Below are 22,519 nucleotides of genomic sequence, written 5' to 3' on the forward strand. Positions count from 1 at the left end.
AATGGTATTATAGATAGAAAACCTGGCCCTGAAGTCAAGAAGACTCATCCTTCCAAGTTCAAATCTAGCCTCAGACACTTACTATTTGTATCACCCTAGGCAAGTCACTTAACTCTGTTTGCCTCAGTTTCTTCATCTGTTAAACAAGCTGGAAAAAAAATAGCGAATCACTACAGTGATTTTTGCCAACACTTGTCATGAAGAATTGGATATAATTAAAATGACTGAACAACAATAACACCTGTCATTAATTCCATTCTCTGTGTGTTTACTCAGAAATTTTAGTCTTGTCTAACTCTTCAGAACCCCATTTGGGATGTTCTTGGCAAAGATAATAGAATGCTACCTTGCTATTGATTCTCTGTATATTTCTTTTTTTAAAAAATTCTAGATTGATGGGTGAATGGCCTGTGAATGTATTTTGTTTTCTTTAGGCAGTTCTTACTTTTCTGGCTGGTTAGTGGTATAATGGATAGAGTGCTGAACCTGGAGTCAGGGAGACCTGAGTTCAAGTCTTGGACAAGCCATTTAACCTCTATTTGCCTTAGTTTCTTCTTTCGTAAAATAGGGATAACAATAGCATCTACTAAGTCATTGTGAGGATCAAATGAGATAATAGTTGGAAAGTGCTTAGCACAGTACCTAGCACAAAGTAAATGCTATGTAAATGACAGCTATTAGTATTATTAATCCTCATCAGAATTATATCTCTGTATCAAAGAATTTGAACAAACAATTCTCAAAAAAATCATATACTATTCAGTATATGAAAGATTTCTCTAAATTTCTAATAATGAGATGAATTAATAAAAATAGCTTTAAAGTTTTACCCAAACAGGCACATCAACAAGTTGGTAAAACTGTGAAATGGTACAGTCACTCTAGAAAACAATTTGGGATTATGCTAAGAAAGTATTTTTAAATGTCTATATTCTTTGAGTCTGAGATCCAACTGCTAACCAAGTACTTTAGGGAGTTCAGTGATAAAAAGAAAGATGCCATGAACCAAAGCATTCACAGAAGAGATTTTTGTAGGAGTGAAGAATTAGAAACAAAGAGGATGCCCATCATGTAAGGTATTCTTTAAATAAATTATGGCACCTAGATGTAAAATTCTGCCCTATAAGAAATATTGAAAATTAAGAATACTGAGAAACATGAGAAAACATACAGTGTAACAGATGTAAATGAAGCATGTAGAACCAAGAAAAAAGAAACAATTATGTCAAATGATAATGGCCAAGCCTAGTATCAAGAAGTAAGGAACCGAATCCCCTAACCTTCTTTGTCAAGGTAGGGGACTATGGGTGTGATTGTCTACATATTGTGTCAGATTGTGTTAATGTATTAGTTAGTTGTGCTGAAATTTTTTTCATATTTTAAATTCTTTGTAATTATGGATGACATATATTGGAAACGATATATGATATAAAAATCATCAATTTAAATATTCAAAAGAAAAGAAAAAATCTCTATCTTTAGAATATTATTCTTGAATATTTCCCATTGTTCTTGGTCTGAGTTCCCTTTTGAAATTTTAGGTCACTGGATCTTAGCTAATCTTGCACTGAACCCTTGGAATCTTTTCTACATAAATTTAGGGCAAATGCCATATTACACCCAAGTTTTTCTTCCTCAATCATGAATTCAAAGAATGAGCTCTTTAAGGAAAGAGGATAAGGATTTATATAGCATCTACCATGTGCTAGGTACAATCCTTTGTTTTTATTTTTTTCACAAGTATCGCATTTGATTCTTACAACAAACCTATGAGATAGGTGCATTTATAATTACTTTTTATAGTTGAGGAAAAACTGAGGCAAACAGAAATCATTTAGCTTGTAAGTGATTTGGGATTTGAACTCGTTTTCCTAACTGCACAAATCTTTACTTTGTTTTCCATTAGCTGCCTTCATGGTTTAAGAAATCTTATTTCCTTTTATTAGATGTTGTTTTGATCTAAAATTTGCTTATTTCAATCAGAATAATTTTCCTATAAAATGAACTTTGTGGATTTTAATTTCATTTATACTATAAATAATTTTTGTGCTTCAAGAAGATAGGTGTGTGTATATGTTTGTGTGTATTTTATTTAGTGATTTATTCCTATTAATAGTTTCCTATTGTTAATTGTCCAGAAGTTTGTAGAGTAGAGTAGAGTAGAGTAGAGTAGAGTAGAGTAGAGTAGAGTAGAGTAGAGTATTTCAAAGTACTTAGCTCCGTTTCTGGAACATAGTAACAAGGAGAAGGGACGTTGGAAGAATTCCCCAAATACCCCAATTATTCCAAGGCTTCCATCTTTCCAGGCTATCAGGAATCTTTTTATTGCCCAAACTAATCATTCCTGTCCTCTAAATTCTATTATCATAATAAGCAGTATGACACAGTTTTACACTTCATTGTTTTCTAATTATTTCATGTGAGTTACTTTTGTCTTCTTCACTAGAAAGTGAGTTTTTTGGATTTGAGAACTTTATCAAGCATTTTTTTTTCTGTAGTCCTCAGAACCCCCAACATAGAGCGAGGCCATCAGCTTTGTGATGCAGGTGAGATCATGCCAACTTCCTTCTCAACAATCTCCACTGGCTCCCCATTACCTCCAAGATTCAATATAAAATCATCTGTTTGTCTTTTTTTTTTAATCCTTACTTTCTGTTTTAGTAACAACTAAGAAGGGCAAGGATTAGGCAAATGAGATGAAATGACTTGCCCAGGGTCACACAGGTAGGAAGTATCTGACATTAGGTTTGAACCCAGATCCTCCTGTCTCTAAGTCCAGCTCAGAATCCACTGAGCCACCTAGCTGCCTTCCAGACATTTTCTCTGGCTTTTCCTCTTGCCTGGATTGTTCTCCCGCATTCCCACCTACTGGCTTCTTTTACATCCCAATTAAAATAACTTATACCTCAGGAAATCTTTCCCAATCTTTCTTCATTCTAGTACCTTCCCCATTTTACTTACTTCTTATTTACCCTGTAAATGGCTAGTTAGTATTTTAGTATTTAGTTTTCATGCTGTCTCCCTCAGTAGGTTATAAACTCCTTGAGGACAGGGATCATCTTTTGTCTCTTTTTGTATCTTCCACTCTTAGCATAGAATCTTAATAGACACTTAATAAATGTTTATTAACTAAATTGTACAATGGAAAAAAAAGCATAGGATTTATATTTAGAATACCTGGAATGGAATACCACCAACATTGCTACTTGTAACTTGTGTGACCCAAGTCACTTAACTTCTAATTGCAATTCACTTATCTACAAAATATCATTGGATTAGAAGAAGAAACTCTTCTTGCTGAACAAATGGCTGACATTTCTATAATGGAAGTATCCCATGGGTAGTGTAGTGGCTAGAGTGTTTGACCTGGAGGCAGGAAAACCTGAGTTCAAATCCCACTTTGTGGGATTTGTGCACAATCTACACAAGACATTTACCTCTATCTACCTAAATTGAGGATAATAATAGCCCTTACCTCCCAGGATTGTTATGAGGATTAAATGAGATATTTGTAAAGTATTTAGCACAGTTTCTGGAACACAGTAAGAACTTACTACATGTTTATTCCCTCCCCCTCCCCACTGCAACCAAAATTTTACAAAGTACTATACATACATGGCATAATTTGATTGCTGTAATGGCCCTGGGATTATTACTACCATCATGGGATTATTCACAGTTGATTACTCGTACGCTTAGGCTCTGAGAGGTCCGCGATTTGTCCAGGGCTACACAGCTAGAATGTGTCCAAAGAGGATCTCAGGCAGCTCTTTCATATTCAGCATTGTATCCAGTATTAGAACTCTGCTCTATAATGATCTCTATGCCCCCTTTCACATCTTGATCTGTAATTATGGCTACGATAAAACATACATTTTAGTTAATTATGGTTACAATTCTTTCTGAACCAGTATTGGCACAACTTATCCTCTTGTCAGACTATGACCCTTGCTACACACAGACCTTACTCTTTTTATTGTATTGCCATGCCCCTTCATCTATAGAGTTTCTTATTTCTGTGTTGCATAGGTGCTGCCCTGCCTCTCATTTGTGATAGGAGAGATGTGTCTATCTGATGCAGTAGTTGAAGGATTTTACCTCATTACTAGAAATTCTATTTAACAGCAATCTTATAAATTCCATTTCTTCTGACTACTTTGCTTCCCATTTCCATGCCATGTAAACTTGCCTGTTGTCCTCCAACCCATACTCACTCACATTCTGGAGGAATGAATTCAGTGATTATTGCCAGACTTTCCAAAAATGTAACTATCAGCACCTTGTATGTTAGACATGTATAAGCACCTAGGAAAATTGAGCACCTAAGGAAATCACTCTGGCAAAAGTCTTGGGAGGCATAGAGCAATCTGGATACCAACATTATTTGACCAAGGAAATGAAACCTTAATATTGAATTTCCAAGAATAGTCTCAATCCACAAACATCTGCTAAACATTTACTTTTTTTAAAAAACATTTTGTATCCTTATAACAACCCTAAGACAGAAGGGGAAGGGCTAGGCAAATGGAATTAAGTGACTTGTCCAGGATCATACACAGCTGGGAAGTATCTGAGAACAGATTTGATTCCGGGTCCGCTGGACTCCAGGTCTGGCACTATATCCACTGAACCAACTACCTTGTCCCCAAAGCATTTACTTTTTTATGTCATTATACATGATATAGACTTCAGACACTAACTCTATGACTGAGAGTCACTTAACCTTGTTTGCCTCAGTTTCCTCATATTTAAAATGGCAAACCATTCTAGTATCTTTTCCAAGAAAACTCAAAAGGGGGGTAAGAAGAGTCCAAAACAATTGAGAAACAACTGAACAAAAACACAATAATATGAAACAGTCTTTGCCTTCCTCAGGCAGAAAACATTTATTAATCCACCCTATTTTTCCTAATCCAACTCTCATGTCTTTACCAGTATAAATATTATGTTACTGAAGCAGTGACAAGAAGTAATAACCTTCTGCTATGTTTCTTGTAGAGAAAGCTTTTGCTTCCTATCATCATAGAATACTCTTAGTACACATTGGATTTCAACTTGATTTTGGAGGATGAATTGTCTCAGGGCCCAAAGTAGCTTAGGATTTCCTAAATATGTGTGTGTGTGTGTGTGTGTGTGTGTGTGTGTGTGTGTGTGTGTGTTGGAGAGAGAGAGAGAAAGAGAGAGAGAGAGAGAGAGAGAGAGAGCCCTGAAGTCACATGTGTTTGCAGAGGGCAATACTGTGTTTAGAATTTTCCACAAGATTTATATGTAAACTATTGAAATTACTGAACTTCTCTAAAGAACAAAAGCATATCGAGATGCCTGTTTTCTGTGGTGGTTACAATTCTAGCTATTTAAACTAGATTGAATAAGCATCATTCCACTCCTAAATTTCAGTGATTTGATGTTGAATAGCCAGCAATTCTGCCCAGTCATATCATCACTACATAATGCTCTAGTCTTATCAAAATGTCTCAAGACACTAAGGTTTCATTTTCCATTGGAGGCATTCTATCACATGTCCTTCTACTGTAGAGCTAGCAGTTGAATTAGGAGACTCTCATTCTGGGAAGATCTCTATATTGATTAAAAAAAAAAAACAACAACAACAACCCTTACCTTCCGTCTTAGAATCAATACTGTATATTGGTTCTAAGGCAAAAGAACAGTGAGGGCTAGGCAATGGAGGTTAAATGACTCACCCAGGGTCACACAGCTAGGAAGCATCTGAGGCCAAATTTGAACCCAGGACTTTCATCTCTAGACCTGGATCTCATTCCACTGAGCCACCCAGCTGGCCCCTATAATGACTTTTAACAGGAATCAGTCAGTCAATCAAAAAACATTTATCTTCTACCATGAGCCAGACACTTTTCTCAGTACTGAAGATGCAAAGAAAAGCAAATGTAATTACTATCATCAAGGAATTTATCTTTCCTATATTAAATGCTACTATATCTTCAGAAGACTTCTGCGAGGAGACACCTTAGATCCTAACCTAGTCCTATCCACCATATGTAAGAAACTCCCAAGTTTTCTCACAATCTTCATCCTACTCGGTTAAGCATCCAAATGCAATTTTCATATATCACTTTCTTTTTCCATCTTTCTAGCTCTTGGTCTCCCTTGAATAATAATGTTTGTTTTTAAATTGGTGAGCTGCTTTAAATTGAAAGAAACCTGCTTCTTTGAATGCAGTTGAAAATAGATGGCAAAAAAAATGCCTCATGTATTTGCATCAGATATTTCATAGTCATTCTTTACGATATCTCTTGCTCATCTTTAGGTGAAATTTTCTGATTGCTTTTTTTTTATTGATGTGAAAAACAAGGAAGAGGGAGCTATGTTTCCTGCACTGTCAGTTTTCATAGCTCTTAGTTATGCCAGTCAGACTCCGACATTCATAGCTGTAAACAAGTTTCCTGATTGTTTATGGCCGTGGAGTCATCAAGGAAGCTGTAAAAATGGCATCCCAAGCCAGAATAAGTGAAATAGTCAAAAAATGTTCTGTTTGTAAAAGTCATTAAAGTCTGTTCCTTTCTCCGCAGATCTGACAGGTAAACTTTTCCAACATTCCCTAATTTGCTTATGATATCACCTTTTATGTTTAAATCATGAACTCACCTTGACCTTGACTTGGTATACAGAGGCAGCTAAAAGCAGATTTGGATCTTAGTTTCTTTGGATGTAAAATGAAAGAAATAGAATGAACATTTTTTAAAAAAGCTTCCAAAGAGGTAAGGATGCCTTTGTATTCCTAGAATCTTGAACAGTTCCTGGCACATAGCAAGTATTACTATGAAATTGAAATGAGGGACTTGAATTAGACAACCTCAAAAGTATCATCCAGCTTCAAACTATGATCCTAAGATGCTGTGAATTTTAAATTCCTGCTCCATCTCCATGGTTCTGCCTCCATCAGACCAGCCTGGAGTATTATTATTTAGTTCTAAGTGGCACATCTTAAGAAGGATATTGGTAAAAATGGAAATTGGTAAAAAAAAAAAAGGAAATTGTTAAAATAGTTCAAGTAGACAGTGCAGTGATGGAATTTGAGAACATGCTATACGACAAGTCAAGTCAACAAATATGTATTAAGCACATTCACTAAGCACATATTTTGTGCTGGACATTGTGCTAAGATCAAGGGTTACAAAAAGAGACAAAAACCAGTCCCTCTTCTTAATAGATTCCCAGTCAATTTTGGGGAGATGTCATGCAAGGAACTTCAAACAAATGAGATATACACAGACTAAATTAGAGATAACGAACAGAGAAAAAGCACAAACATGAAGGGGGACTAACAAATGTTTCTTGCAGAAAGTGGGGCTACTGAAGATACTTAGACTAGAAAAACAAAAACCTAACGTGGCCCAGGGAAAAGTAGGACGTTGAAGGTGTCTTCATATACTTGAAGCCTCTCCCTCATTCTGATTGCCTAGACCAGTGATGGGCAAACTATGGCCGGCGGGCCAGATGTGGCCCCCTGCAATGTTCTATCTGGCTGGGTGACATTATTCCTAATCTGACAAATACAAAGAGGAGGATACAATACAATGAAACTTTGAAAGAGTTGCCTTAGAAACAGACTGACAGGAGCATTTCCTTTCCTTTGATCCCCTCTTAAAAAAGTTTGCCCATCACTGGCCTAGACTCTTCAGCTCACCAATGTCCTAATAAAGAGTGCATTCTAAAAGTGGAAAGGGCTGTTTCAGAATGTAGAGATCTTTGTGCCAAGACTAGATTGTTCTATATTTTGCCCTGATGATTTTTTTCTGTGAATATTTTGGGCAGGACCATCTCTGAAGCCTTTTCCAAATCTGAGATCCCAAGATTTTATAAATTAAATTCTGGAGATACCTTGGGCAATTGCCTCAAAGTATAAGGTCAGGATAAAGACTAATGGAATCTGAATTTTCAGATCAAAGCTCATTTTATTGATGTAGCCCCACAATTTGATAGCTCCTATGCCACAAAAGAATTCCCTACTCATTAATTTATTTCTCAAGAAAAAGAAAAAATGGTTCATTAAAAGAGTTAAATTCAGGATTCTGTTCTGAGTCCTCTTCTCTTCTCTCCTCTATACTACTGTACTTAGGGAACTCACCAACTCCCATGTATTTAATTTATATCTCTATGCTAATGATTCTCAAAAGTACCAGTTCTGTTCCAACCTTCCTGCTGATCTGATTTCTCATGTCCAACTGCCCTTCAGACATCTCTAACTGAATTAATCCTCAGGAAAATCTTAGTTAACCTATTCATAGACTCATTATCTTTCCCCCTAAGCCTTCCCTATCTCCTCTTTTACTATTTCTGAAGAGGACAACATCATTATTTTAGTTCTTCAGGCTCTCAATCTAGGAGTCATCCTGAATTCCTCACCTTCTCTCACACCCTCTACCCCCATATCCAAACTATTGCCAAGTCTGCAGATTTCTCCTTTGCAACATCTTTCAAATATTCTCTCCTCTGATACTGGCGCCACTCAGTGGCCTTCATCACCTCACATCTGGATCTTTACAATAACCTGCCTGCATCAAGTCTCTCCCCACTCCTATCTCCTCAGACATTAAAGTGAGTTTTACTAAAGCAAAGATACTACTGCCTATTCAATAAACTTCAATGACTTCCTATTGCACCTAGGGCTCAATACAAAAATGCTCTGTTTGGCATTCAAAGCCCTTCATGATGTAGCCCCCTCCAACATTTCCAGTTTTCTTATATGTTACTCCTTGATGCATACTCTTCAATTTTGTAACACTGGCCAATTGGTTGTTCTACCTCCAAGACACTCCATTTCCCATCTTTGGCCTCACTCATCCCTAGAATGCTTTCCCTCCTCCAACTTCACCTACTGGCTGATGGTAATCATTGAGCCTATGTAAGAGATATAATATTTCTATTTCTGGCTTCCTATTAAGTCCCAACTCAAATCCCATCTTTTACAGAAAGTCTTTCCCAACTCATCTTAATTCTGTTATTTCCAGTTTACTCTGTCTATGGCTTGCTTTGAATATATTTATTCATATGATGTCTCCTCTATTAGACCATAAGCTTCTTTAGTGCAAAGACTGTCATTTGACTCTTTTTTACCCCCAGTTTTTGGAGCGTGCCTGGCATATAAACAGTACTTAATAAATGTTTATTGATTGATCGATCCTTATCCTATCATTATTATTACCTATGCCTAGGTAGTCCATTCTTTTTCCCCCCCTTATCTGAGTAGAATGTCTCCATGAATTAGTGCAGGACAAACAGAGGTGTTATCTCCAAAGTGTCATCTCTGAGAACTCCTATTCTCATGATTCTATTTCCCAATTAGCATCTGCCTACAAGTCACAGTACATAAAGCTGGAAGGGACCTTAGAGATCACGTAATCCACACTCAATTTTATTTTTATTTGTAAGTTCCTACTTCTTTCCTTTCCTTTCATTGTATCATTAATAATGAATGTGTGAGCAGAAAGTAGGATAGGTGTTTCCAGATTTCTCCAATAAACCAGTGCCAGTGCCTGTGTCAAATACTAGCAATATTACCAAGATCTGAAGGATCACCTGGCTTAGTTCCCAGTTCCCAGCATGTCTACAGACTATTTGATTCTTAAGCTTGTGTCATTTGGAATTATTGTAAGCCCTGGAAGACTACAACTCCCAGGGCTCTCTGCTATAACTTCCCCTGACAACTCCCACTTCCTTTGTGGGAGGTGTCAGAGAAACGATAAAAGAGAAAGTTTGGTGCCTTTACTCTCTCCACCCTGGAAGCTCTCTCTTCTGCTCTCTAGAGCCTAGAGGCTGGCTGACACTATCTACCCTGATCTCTCTCTCTCTCTCTCTCTCTCTCTCTCTGTGCCTTTTTCCCTTTCTATCTACCTCCTAGTTTTTTCCTAGACCTTCCCCTTTCTAATTTAAATATAACCTAGTTATTCTAAACCCTAAAGTTCTCCCTGATCTTTTATTTGAGCCCCAAAGGGCTCTGGTCAATTTCCCCCTCTACCTTCCTTTCCCTTCCTCTACCTTCCTCTCTCCTTTCTCCCTTCCTCCAACCTTCCTCCCTTCCTCCCTTCATCCTCCTCACAGTTTATAGTGACCCAGATGAGACCTGAACCTATTTGCCTGACTGCCTGCTTACTATCCTGCCTGCTTACTGCCTACTACCTTCCTTTTCTCTTCCTCTACCTTCCTTTCTTCTTTCTCCCATCTATCCTTCCCCTCCTCCAATCCTTCCAACTTCCTTCCCTTCAACCCCCTAACAAGCCTAAACTGAGGTCAAATTTATCCCTTGTCTTGGGAGCCTTGGACAGACAGACCTAAAGTTCACATTACTCTCCAAAAGTTTCCCTTCCACTCGGGAGAAACCTACAACTGATGAAACAGTTTGAATTTTCACACTATTGGGAAGTTCTGTATTTTCAATGTCTCTGAAATTCATGTTGGGTTTTCAAGAAATGCTTATTGAATTAAATTACATTTCTAACTGAATTGCCTGCTTTGGGAATTGTGCTAAATGATAGGTAGACATAGCTTAAACTGACACTACATATTATTATACATTATAATTAACATTAACTTCCTTTCTATCAAAATGCCAGTTATCCAAATGTGCAGTTATTTGACATGATTATGAGGAGCTATGAAGACAAGAAGTTTCTCCCTAAGGGAATGGTTTCAAGTCTGCCCCACTGGCTACTCACAATAATTTTGATCACTAAAATCTGGATGGCAATATAGTCCCATAGGATTCCCAAGGAATTCACTGTTCTGGCTGATGGTAGTCATCGAGGATATGTTCCGTGGTCTATTTCCAAAATCTAAAATTCAAAATCTAAAATCTTTACCTAAAAAACATAAATGTTGGCTTGAAAGACAATTGGGTCTGATACAAATCGGCGCACACTTATCTATATATATATACATCCCTCCTTCATACAGATATAGATGTATAAAAGTATTATTTCAAAGTTAGTTATAATAAGTGATAATAATAATAAAGAATTCTATTGAATTAAGGAAGCATTTGTTAAATACCTACAATGTGAGACACAGTATCAAGTAGTGGATAAGGTGATGCCCTTAAGGTCAGAAAGATCTGAGTTCAAGTTCTGAGTTTCATACATATTTACTATAAATCCCTGGACAAGTCACTTAACCACAGGGTCTCTAGGCAATCCTCTAAGATGATTAGAAGAAGAGAGACATATTTTCTATATGAACATACTGGTATATTTCAGTAGAATGAGTTCCATCATGTGTAGTTTTTCATATGGATGAATTCACAGGTTAGGTTAAAAAATGTGTCAGATATTATTGGACACTGAGTCCAAAGAAAAATGAAACAACTCTGCTCCCCAGAGGCTTACAGTCTCCAAGGATTACATATATATTTAAAAGGCTTGGTTCTCCATTTTGAAACAAAATAGCAGCTAAACAAGATAGCCTCTATAAACACAAAAGGTCTTTTATATAAGAATTTGCTATTAAATAGTCAGTTTAGTAAGCCTCATTTACTGGGGCATCAGCAAGAAAAATTGCAAAAAATTACTTTCTCCCTCCTTCCCTTCTTCTTTCTCTTTCCTAGAAGGTTTTAACCTCTGGCCCATCATATCAGAGCCGAGGGAGTGACTTCAATTCCACATTTCAATGCTCACACACAAATGCTAGAAAAAAAAACAACCCCAAAAGCCTTAGAAGACTCTGCTTTTTCTCACTTTTGCAACCCATCAATCACTTAGTAATAGCATACAGTTCAAAATGATACCTTTGGATGCACAGAGGTTACTTTCTGAAGGACAAAACACTAGCTGTCCGTGTATTCTGAATCTGACTGACCCCTCCTGATCTTTGAGGGAGATTTTCCACTATAATTAATGACTCGTTCATATAAGCGTGTTTATAAAAATGCCCAGAGGTTCATGTCTTCTAATAGCACGCACATTGCATTAATCAAAAAGATAAGGGAGATTAGCATTAGACCTTATGCTTAACTGGGACGAGCTATCCCCACAAATCCAGGCAAAAAAACTGCTTTGTGCTTTCCTTGTAAGGAAAACAGCATGGAATGTATTTCATGATTTTCTCCTATTTTGCTTCACAAAGATACAATTTCTTTCTTTACCCAAAAGACCTTCCTTCTCTTTGATGTTCTTTGTATCTGACCCCAGCCTTTCCTTTCATCTGCCTCTGGCATTTGAGGATTTTATTTCACAGCTAAGACTGCAGCGTCTGCCTCCTTCCCTGAACAAGCAGTTGAACTTAGAATAAGAAGAAAGGAGGAGAGGGAAGAGGAGGGAGCAGTATTCATCTTTACCCTACTTGGCTCATGGCTATCCTTTCAGGGTGCAGACAAATCACTTCTTTAGTCTGAAAGCTGATGGAAAATGTTTTGAAGTACTGCACTGTGTTTTCAAACGGCCCTCCCTGTTCTCTCTGGCCCATTTCTCTCTATGAGCTGAGCAATACTTCCTGTCTCATTTGGCATTACTATTATGACCAGTTACCATTGGCCGAGAGCCTGTGCCATGCTGGGCATCCTATCCTATATGTGCCCTGGACTTAGAGTTATAAGGAATGGCTTCAATTCCTGGTTCTGCTGCTTATTTGCTCTTTGACTGCAGACAAATCATTTAACTTCCCTGAGACTCGGTTTCCTTATTTCTCTGGCTAATACGCTTTTGCCCATACTGGGGACCTCACAGAGTTATTGTGAGGATCCAAATGGAATAATGGACGTGAAGGTTCTTTATTAAATATAAAGGACTCTACAGATGAAAAGTTACTGAAGACATGGCTTCTCTGCAACAAGTCCCATACAGATTAGTTCCTTAACAAATGAGTTTACACGCATGTGAGCTTGAAGGCATGCACAGTCCAAAGATCAAGCTGGGTTGGAAAGGGAAGGCTGGCAAATTCAAAGCAGTTCCGTGAACGTTTATTCAAGTAGGTGCTTGTATACTATATGAAAGTCACTGTGGGGTGCTTAGAATACAAAGATAAAAATTCACTGTAGTCCCTACCCTCAAGAAGCTTACCTTCCATTGGTAGCAGATGATATATGTACAGACAAGCATAATGTGAGGAACTCAAGAGAGAATGTTAATATCTGGAGGTATCAGGAAATGTTTTGAAAAGGAAGTGGGGCCTGAGCTGACCCTTGAAGGAAGGATGAGAGGGGGCACATTCCAGGCATGGGGGATAACTTTTTAAAGTATAGCAAGGCAGAAGCCAGGATTTAGAACTTTGTGAAGATCTTTTAAAAGTCCAGTTTAGCTGCAATATGGAACTTTCCAAGGGAATAGTATGAAATAAGTCTAAAAGTTTAGCTTGGGGCCAGTCTGTTTAGTCTTACATGACAGGTTAGACAATTTATTGCTTTCCTAAAAGCAATGGGTGCATTGAACATTGATGAACAGGTGAATAATAGAGAGGTAGAAAGAAATGAGCATCTATTTAGAATCGTGTGCTCTTTCTATCAAGGTATAATGGAAGAAAACATGGATGGGGTGTATGGGGTGTTTAGGCAATCATCTCTGGTGTGAGGGCTTGCTGAACTCTTTTCAGGGCTGCTCATCCACCTTTGGTGTCCACCTTTCACTCTATTCTCACATGTGGCTCCAAGAAACTGTAGCATGCTCTGTGGCCACATCCCGGTAAAATTGTGTCAGTGGGCAAGCTAAACCAGGTTAAGGGGAACCAAAGGATTCAAACCTGTCAATGAGTTAGGAGTGGGGTGTCTACCCCAAGCATGTGAAGACTTCACCTGGTAGAATGGGTGCATGAAGACAATTTGTTCCAACCTCCATGAAGGCGGCTGAAGCAAACAATGTAGAGAGTTTACAGTTTGGTCCAACATGGAAGACACCAAGGCCATCCACTTCATCCCAGGCTATTCCTGATTGTCCTGACTTTTGTCTTGTCACTGGAATTATTGTCACTCTGGGAGAGAGAGTCTGATGACCTATACAACTCTGCCTCACTTAAATCTGATTTACTTAAAAATCAGGTTGTCACCTAGTGACATCACTGGTTTTCTTTGAAAAAGAAAGATGAACCATTGCATGCCAAAGTCTGATCTAAGCATTTTACAACTATTATTTTTTTGATCTTTACCATCTCCTTGTAAAGTATGTACATTTATTAGTCTCATTTTGCAATTGAGGAAACTGAGGCAAGCAGAAGGTAGACGGCTTTTCCAGGGTCACATAGCTGGGGTCTGAAGACTAATTTCAACTCAGGTCTTCCTGACTCTAAGCCTATGGGTGCTCTATCCTCTGTTTCACCTCGTTGCCTGTGAGATATGTTTTATTTTGATTCTTTCAGTAACTATGGATGATAGATGGGAGAAGGACGAGAGTAGAAGCAAGGACATAGTTAGGAAGCTATTTTGATCATCAACACAAGAGGTGGTGCCTGCACTAGGGCACTCACAGGCTTTGTGAATGGAGAGAAGGTTTTAGATGTGAGAAATGTCTAGTTCAAGTCAACAAGTGTTGGCAATTGACTGGGTAAAGAGGAGTTAGGGAAAAAGAAGCATTAGGAACTTCAAGGATGTGAACTTGGGTGATCTCAAAAAACAAAACAAAACAAAACTGGGATGTATGGAAGAAGTTAAGCAGGTCATTGATGATGATTCTCTTTCGAACGTGTCGCATTTGGGGTGCCTGCAGACTATCTAGAAGTCAATAATAATCAATGCAAGACTTAGGCAGAAAAATTCAATAGGAATGCCCTTTATCAACTTTATCAGTTTAATGTCTCAATTGAAAAATCTATTATTTGTCTATTATGGACCAAGAACTAGTAAATTACATATTAAAATTGCAGCCTCTGTGAAGCATACTCTGCCTGCCCCATGTTTACTGATCTTCTTCTGCATATTCTGGGTCAGAGACCCCAAAATACAGGAATCCCCAGGGCAAGGCTACAGAGAGATGAATGTAAAGAGCAATTGGCAAAGGTCATTATTGATCATGTTGGCTTGCAAGGCTTTTTAAAAGGGCAGAAATAATGCTTTGTGTTGGATTCAGCCTTCTGGGCACTTCTGTGACACATACACACCCTGCTGAAATACAAGCCAGGAGGAAGCCAAAACTTCTGCATAGGCTGCAAAATGAAGGGAGGCAATTGTAATGAGAAGAGTTTCCCCTCCAATATCCTTGATCTTTTGAGAAAGGGAGATTGCTAACCCTCTTAAAACAAAACAAAACAAAATAAAAACAAACTCTTATCTTCCATCTTAAAATCAACACTGTAAATTGGTTCCAAGGCAGAAGAGCAGCAAGGGCTAGGCAATGGGGATTAAGTGACTTGTCCAGGGTCATACACCTATGACATATCTGAGGTCAGATTTGAACACAGGACCTCCTGTCTCTAGTTCTGACTCAATCTACTGAGCCATCAAGCCTCCCCCTGTTAACCATCTTTTGCAAATAGCCTTTGGAACCACCTGTTACCATGATGAAAACGTAGGACTGACACATAATACTTGCTTAAAAATGCCTTTTCACTCATTCATCCATGCAGTCATTCATGAAGACAAAAGATTAGACACAGGATACAAATAGGAAATATAGATAAAAATTGTAAAGGCAAAGGTTTAGAACTAGTGTAAGGAAAAAAACTCACAATAATTAGAGCAGGGACAGTTAGGTGGTTCAGTGGATTGATAGGTAGGCCTAGAGACAGAAGGTGCTGGATTTGAATCTAGCCTCAGACACTTTCTAGCTGTGTGACCCTGGGCAAATCACTTAACCTCCATTGCCTAGCCCTTAGCACTCTTTTTCCTTCAAAACAATATACAGGATTGATTCTAAGATGGAAGATAAGTTTTTTAATGTAAAAATACTAATAATTACAATTGCTACAGGAGGCAGTACGTCCTCACTTATTAGGATTCTCAGGAAAACAAAGGCTAAATGACCACCCATTAGATATGTCGTAGAGGAAGTCACTTTTTAGTAATTGGTTTGGGGTAGATAAACACTGAGGTCCCTTCTAATTCTGAAATTCTGTAGTTTTATGCCAGCTTTATGATCTTGGCAAGTGACGTATTTGGCAAGTAACCTATGTCTAAGTCTCAAGTGTCAGATTAGGAGGCTGAATTATATGGTCCTAAAATTCTAAAAAGTTTATTAATATATTTCTAGGCTAGCCTACCATTTAATCTGAGCCTAGCAGATCAAGGACCACTGTGATAATATTTCTAAAACTGGTACAGGAGAAAAATTTATAGATATGATGTAGTTAAGATGATACTTTTTGAAAAAGTTTCCCATACTTCTTTGACATGTAAATAAATTGAAAATAGCCAATTGTCTTATAATTGGCCGAAAAGAAATCTTAACAATATCTCTACAAGGCAAATAACTAGAAATATTCCTGTTAGCAAATGCTTTTTGAGAAATCTTTTAAGTTACAGTCAAGCATATTTTCTATACTTTTAAAGAAAAACTTAATGCTGTAAATAATTGGCTTAGCAATCAATAACAGTCTTGTTAAATTTAAATAAAATGCATAATTAGCCAATTATGCAATACAAACTCAGCTGTTTCCAACACAGGAAATACTAGTAGCAGCTGGGAGCTGCCAACCACTGAAGCTTAACCAATCAATCAATCAATAAGCATTTTTGCCTACTATGTGCTTTGGCAGAAGGTCATGGTGGATGCAGCCAGTCCAATGCCATAAGGACTTAAAAAGATGGGAACAATGACTATGAAATAGAGTGAATCGTATTGAAATATAAATTCATTTTGGATGAGCCTGCACATGTTTAGCATTCCACATCTCAGACATACCTGCCCAAACCCAATGCTCTTATGTTACACCCCTTCTCTTCTAAATCCTTTTGCTACATAGTGAGATATGAATTTGAACCTTGCTCTTGACTTCTAGCTCCTGGACCTTTACTAATGTTCTACCTAAAACCTCTAGGGAGGGCTCCTCTCATAAGTCCTGGTCCTATCTCTGAGAAGGGCCAGAAAGAAAAGTATATTTTTAATTTTTTTTAAATTTTGTGTCTGTCTTGAAATGAATTAGTGTCTGCATCTTTGATTTCTTCCATAAGCTATTATTTCACATAGTCAAATTACACATCAGAACAGATTATTATGGAGACCTCTTATTAGCTATCAGAGATGTGGCTGAAGCCTGCTTTACCTCTTTTTCTTTTTAAAATTTATTTTGTCTCTCGGTAGCTGTGATCTAAGGATACAGTGCAGAAATTAAGTGTGGAGTCTTCTGGGAACCATATTTTTAGTAAAAACAAAACAAAACAAAAAGTATTCTAGCACTATTTCATGAAAAGAGAATTCTTGCCTTTGAAAGTTGATTGAATAGCTTGAAATTAGAAAGGCTAGATTCTCAAGTCTTGCCTCTGCCAATTTACTAGCTGTAAACTCCTAATCTTGCAGACCCTCAGACTCCTCATCTGTAATTATAGGAGTATTCATGCTTACACATCTATCTATCTATCTATCTATCTATCTATCTATCTATCTATCTATCTATCTATCTATCTATCTTTCTCTGAATAACCAAGAAAGAGCTTTGAAAATAATAACATATCATATAAATAAAAGCAAATGCTATTTTTATAAGAAGTACTATTGGATTGCTAATGCTGTCAGCTTTGGTAGATATGTATAATGGTTTTGCATTTTTCTTTTTCATTTCTTCTTAGAAAGGATGGCTCTCTGGGTAGAGGAAAGGAAAGGGAACATTTGCAAATAAAGGTGATATAAAAACGAGATATTTTAATAACTGTTTTTAAAAGAATATACTATTAGATACTTGTTAGCAAGCAAAAACACACAGGAATCTTCCTTTTATTTTCTCCCCTATTCTAGTATATGCTTCTTGAGAATAGAGATTGTTTTACTTTGTCTCCATGATCCCAGCACTTGCAGTAGCATGGTGCCAGGCCATGGCAGGTAGCTAATGAACATTGAATAAATGAATTGATGCACTAGAGCTGTGGAGAGAAAAAGTTGCTCCTTGTGTTTTCTATTATGTCTTTATTTATTTACATTTTTAACCCTAACTCCTCTAACTTGTACATAACTCTGATGTATATGTGTATGTTAAAATTTTTTCTCCTCCCATCAGAAAAGCAGTAGGTTCATTTCCTGCCTTGGATAGGTAATGCCTCTTTAGTCAACCGGCTAATGAATGTCCATTAAGCATTCATGATGTACCCTTGTTGTATGAATGTGTGTTTATGGGATATGGAAGTTGGTAGGATGGAACAGAAGAATAACGTGGAGCCATTTTCCTACTAGAGACTTCAGTCATTCTTTTGGAGAAGATAGGACTTACGTATGTGAAACAATTTCTACTGTTATTGTTGAGTTGTTTCTGTTGTGTCTGACTTTGTGATCCCATTTGGGGTTTTCTTGGCAAAGATACTAGTATAGTTGGCTATTTCCTTCTCTAGCTCATTTTACAGATTAAAAAAATGGAGCAAATAGGATTAAGTGACTTGCCCAGGATCACACAGCTAGCATTTATAAAGCATTTAAGGGTTGGCAGAACACGCTATAAATATGATCATACTTTATCTTCACCACGACCCAATGAAGTAAGTGCTATTATTATATCCATTTTATAGATAAGGAAACTGAATTAGACAGTCTTTAAATGACTTTACTAGGGTCATACGGCTAATAAGTATCTGAGGTTGGATTTGAACTTCAGTCTTCTGACTCTAAATTCAACCTTTTATCCACTTCACCAGCTAGCTGCTACCTATATGCCATTAGACCAGTCCATTAACTTCTCTAGTTCTTAGAGCACTTTCAAAATTAAGGGACTGAGTCTCTTAGGTTATTTCTAGGTCCAAAATCTGTGAACCGAATGCATTCTTATCTTGGGCTTCAATTGTATAATGAATTTGTCTTAGCCCGAATAATATTTAACTATAAAGGAATAATATTTAACTATAAAAGAGAGATTTTGGTAATGTAGCTGTGCATACTGGACAAATCACTTTCCCTCTTTGGGACTCAGTTTCCTTATTTGTAAATAAGAGGGTTGGACTACATGATCTATACGTCTCCTTTAAGCTTGAACACTCATATCAGAACTTTTCTACTCAAGCAAATATTGTCTCCTTCAAAGTAGTCCTCTTGGGAGTGTAGACACTAGCACATGATAATATGCTTTATAATGTTTATCATTCTTTATTGCTTTCCAATTGCTTCATATATGTAGCTATGTGCTGCTAGTTTAAAATCTTGACTAGAAATTGTTGTACCTCGGTAAGGAGTACTCCATTGCAGGGGTAAGTTCTATCTGGATTATTGCTTCTGGTAGGGAGAAGTCTTAGGACCCCATGGAATTTTGAGGCTATAGTAGGCTGACTGGCCATTTGAGGATCCCAAGGCTGGACTTATGCCCAGTAGTGAAGAGGGTAGCAAATAAATGTGGTCCAGAACGCCTTAACCACCAGCATCAAGCAGGGGAGAGTCTCAGCCTGGGTATGGCCAATTGGCCAGTCAACAATCATTTATTTATTAAGTACTTACTTTTATTAGAGGCAGCTATGTGGCACAGTGGATACAGAGTGCTGCATCTGGAGTCAGGAAGACCCTAGTTCAAATCCAGTCTTTGAGACTTTTTGGCTGTGACCTGGGTCAAATCATTTAACCCTGTTTGCCTCACTTTCATTATCTGTAAAATGAATTGGAGAAAGAAATGGCAAACACTCCAGTGTCTTTGCCAGGAAAACCCCAAAAGGGGGGAGACAAAGATTTGGACATGATTGAATAATGAAATGATTGAACAGCAGCAACAAGGGCTACACACTACTCTAATGTCTCAGCAGACAAAGAGGGACAAAAGCATGACCTATGTTCAAGGAATTCACTTTCTAATGGGGGACACTATTGGGGGGATTAATTAAATACCTTACAAAGTACATGAAGAATAAATGGAAGGTAATCTCAGAAGGGAAAGCCCTCCCACCTGGTGAGACCAAAGGGAGGAAACACACTTTGGTACGATATTGTTGTCACCCTCTAAATTTCCTACAAAAGGCAAAGTCCTGATCACCCTGACCTAGTTACACCAATCAAAATACTTTGATTACCCAATTCCTGCATAAGGCTCATACACAGAGTTTCTCTGCTGTTTCCAGAGACCAAATACATAATCAAAAGATGCAAATTCACTAACATTAGAGATACATTCCACAGTTTGGGAATTCTACTATCCCAAAATATTTTTAGAAACAGAAGCCATATCTTTGCTATGAATATTTGTGTGGTCTCCCATATTGACAACTTTCAGGAAGACAGCACTCATTCTATTGTATTTGTTTCTTTCATTTTAAATCCCAGGTCTCTGTAATCCTATGGCATAGAGTGAAGTGCTAAATTGTGGAGTTCAGAATGACGGGGACTCGAAGAAAGGAACTGAGAAAGATCCTTGTGGCTGGAATAGTTGGGTCAGATATCACTGTGGTGCTGCAATTTAAGCTGGGCTAAGAAAGATGACTAATATCTTGATAGGTGCAGTGAAGGGTCTACGGTATTATTCTACAGAAAATAGGATCATTGACACCACATTTAAATTCTTGCCAGAGGTGACCTTTTAAATATTTAATCTTTTCAATCTGGAATTCAGGATAGATCTTCTCAAGGTACAATAATTACCATTCCAAATACCTTTATATATATATATATACTCTAAATTTACCCATCTCATACTTCTTTGGGCCTCAAAAGAAGTTGCATTAAGAGAAAAAACAATGAAAAAAATGTAAAATAAAACCCACAGTACTAGTCATTATAATAGGTATATATGATACATAACCCAGTGGAACTGCTTGTGAACTCCAGGAGCAGGGAGGGAAGAGTGAGAGGGGCCAATATGAATCATGTAACTTTGGAAAACTTATGTGTAAATTTGTTGTTGGAATAAAATGAAGATAACATTTTTTAAAATAGTGTGCATGTAGTGCTTTAAGGTTTACAAATCACATTACAGATATTAATACACAATAATCTCATGAGGAATGTACTATAGGTATTGCTATGCCCATTTTACAGATGTGGGATTCTGAGGTTCAGTGATTCTCTTGTACCACATAGTTTTTAAATTAAGTTTGGATTCAAATCCAAGTCTCTGCTCACACCAGTGCTTTTCCCATGATACCATGCTGACTCCAAATACTGTACTGCTTCAGGACACATATCCTAATTACTTTCAAATGGTACCAATATTTCAACACTGGCAAGTTCAAGGAATATTTTAAGGGCTGTTTTATGGACTGAGATTTTTAAAAATTTTTCTTCAATATTGGGCTAAATAATATTAATTGTTTCAGTAGATAGGCAAAGCTTAGTGGCTCGCCCAAGGCTATGTAGGAATACCTTGATGAAGCCAGAAATAAATCCCAGCAGCCTGGACTTTTTCCTGGTCCATTATTCTCACCTTTAAATTGGTAGGAGATGTTATTTCTGTATTGGCATTGGCAAGAACTTTTCAAATAAATCAGCTATGCGTAAGCCAAATATAAGTCACCTGGGAACTGTAAAGCTTCCTATAAGAAAATAATCAACATACCATTAGAAGAAACCCTAGTGAGCTAGATTCCTCTCTTAAACATCCTCCCCATTCTTTGCTTCCTGTTACTTGCTGGGATCCTTGAATAATGTTCATGTAAATTTGTTCTTCAGGGCTCTTGGGACTTCAAGAAATCTCAGTATCAAGGGAGAGAAACAGACAGAGAGACAGAGAGAGAGAGACGGGGAATGAGACAGAGATAGAAAAAGTGTGTGTATAGAAAATGAATATAATCACATCTAGTACATAATCCACCTAACTCATGTGAGGGAGTAGAAGGACCTATAGGATAATGACTCTCCCATCATATGGCAATAATCACAAGGAAGTATGATCCTGGGATTAAAAGGCAGAAAGAGTTTAGGACTTAGGTGAGAAGAAGGTATACAGAAAGCACAGAAATCCCTTAATAATTTGATGTAACTGTGATATCTTTCCATTGATTCAAAACACAATTCATTCAAGATTTCTTATACTTTTAGGCCCTTCTTCATGTCCTCCTATAAATGGACAGAGGTTTTACTGAACATGCTAAGGGCCAGCATGCTAGGAACCTTCTGCTAGACTTCTTGATAAAGATAACAATGGCACACATAGGCTATACTTAAGTTGTCTTTCATTCTCACTATGTGACTGACTCAAGGACTTCTTTTCCAGGACTATATATATACATATATATTTAAAAGGCCCTTATCCTCTGTCTTAGAATCAATACTGTATACTGGTTCCAAGATAGGATTGTGGTAAGGGTTAGGCAATGGGGATTAAGTGATTTGCCCAAGGTCAAGCCAGGAAGTGTTTAAGGACATATTTGAATCTAGGACTCCCTCTCAATCTACTGAGTTCCCTGGATGACCTCTTATATCTCTTTAATTATGTCATTTTTATCATTTTTCCTGGAAAGTTCTTCATTAGTAATATGTTGCACCCTACACAATCCCACCATATATGCCTTTCC

Source organism: Gracilinanus agilis, chromosome 2, assembly GCF_016433145.1.
Source record: "Gracilinanus agilis isolate LMUSP501 chromosome 2, AgileGrace, whole genome shotgun sequence".
Lineage (NCBI taxonomy): Eukaryota > Metazoa > Chordata > Mammalia > Didelphimorphia > Didelphidae > Gracilinanus > Gracilinanus agilis.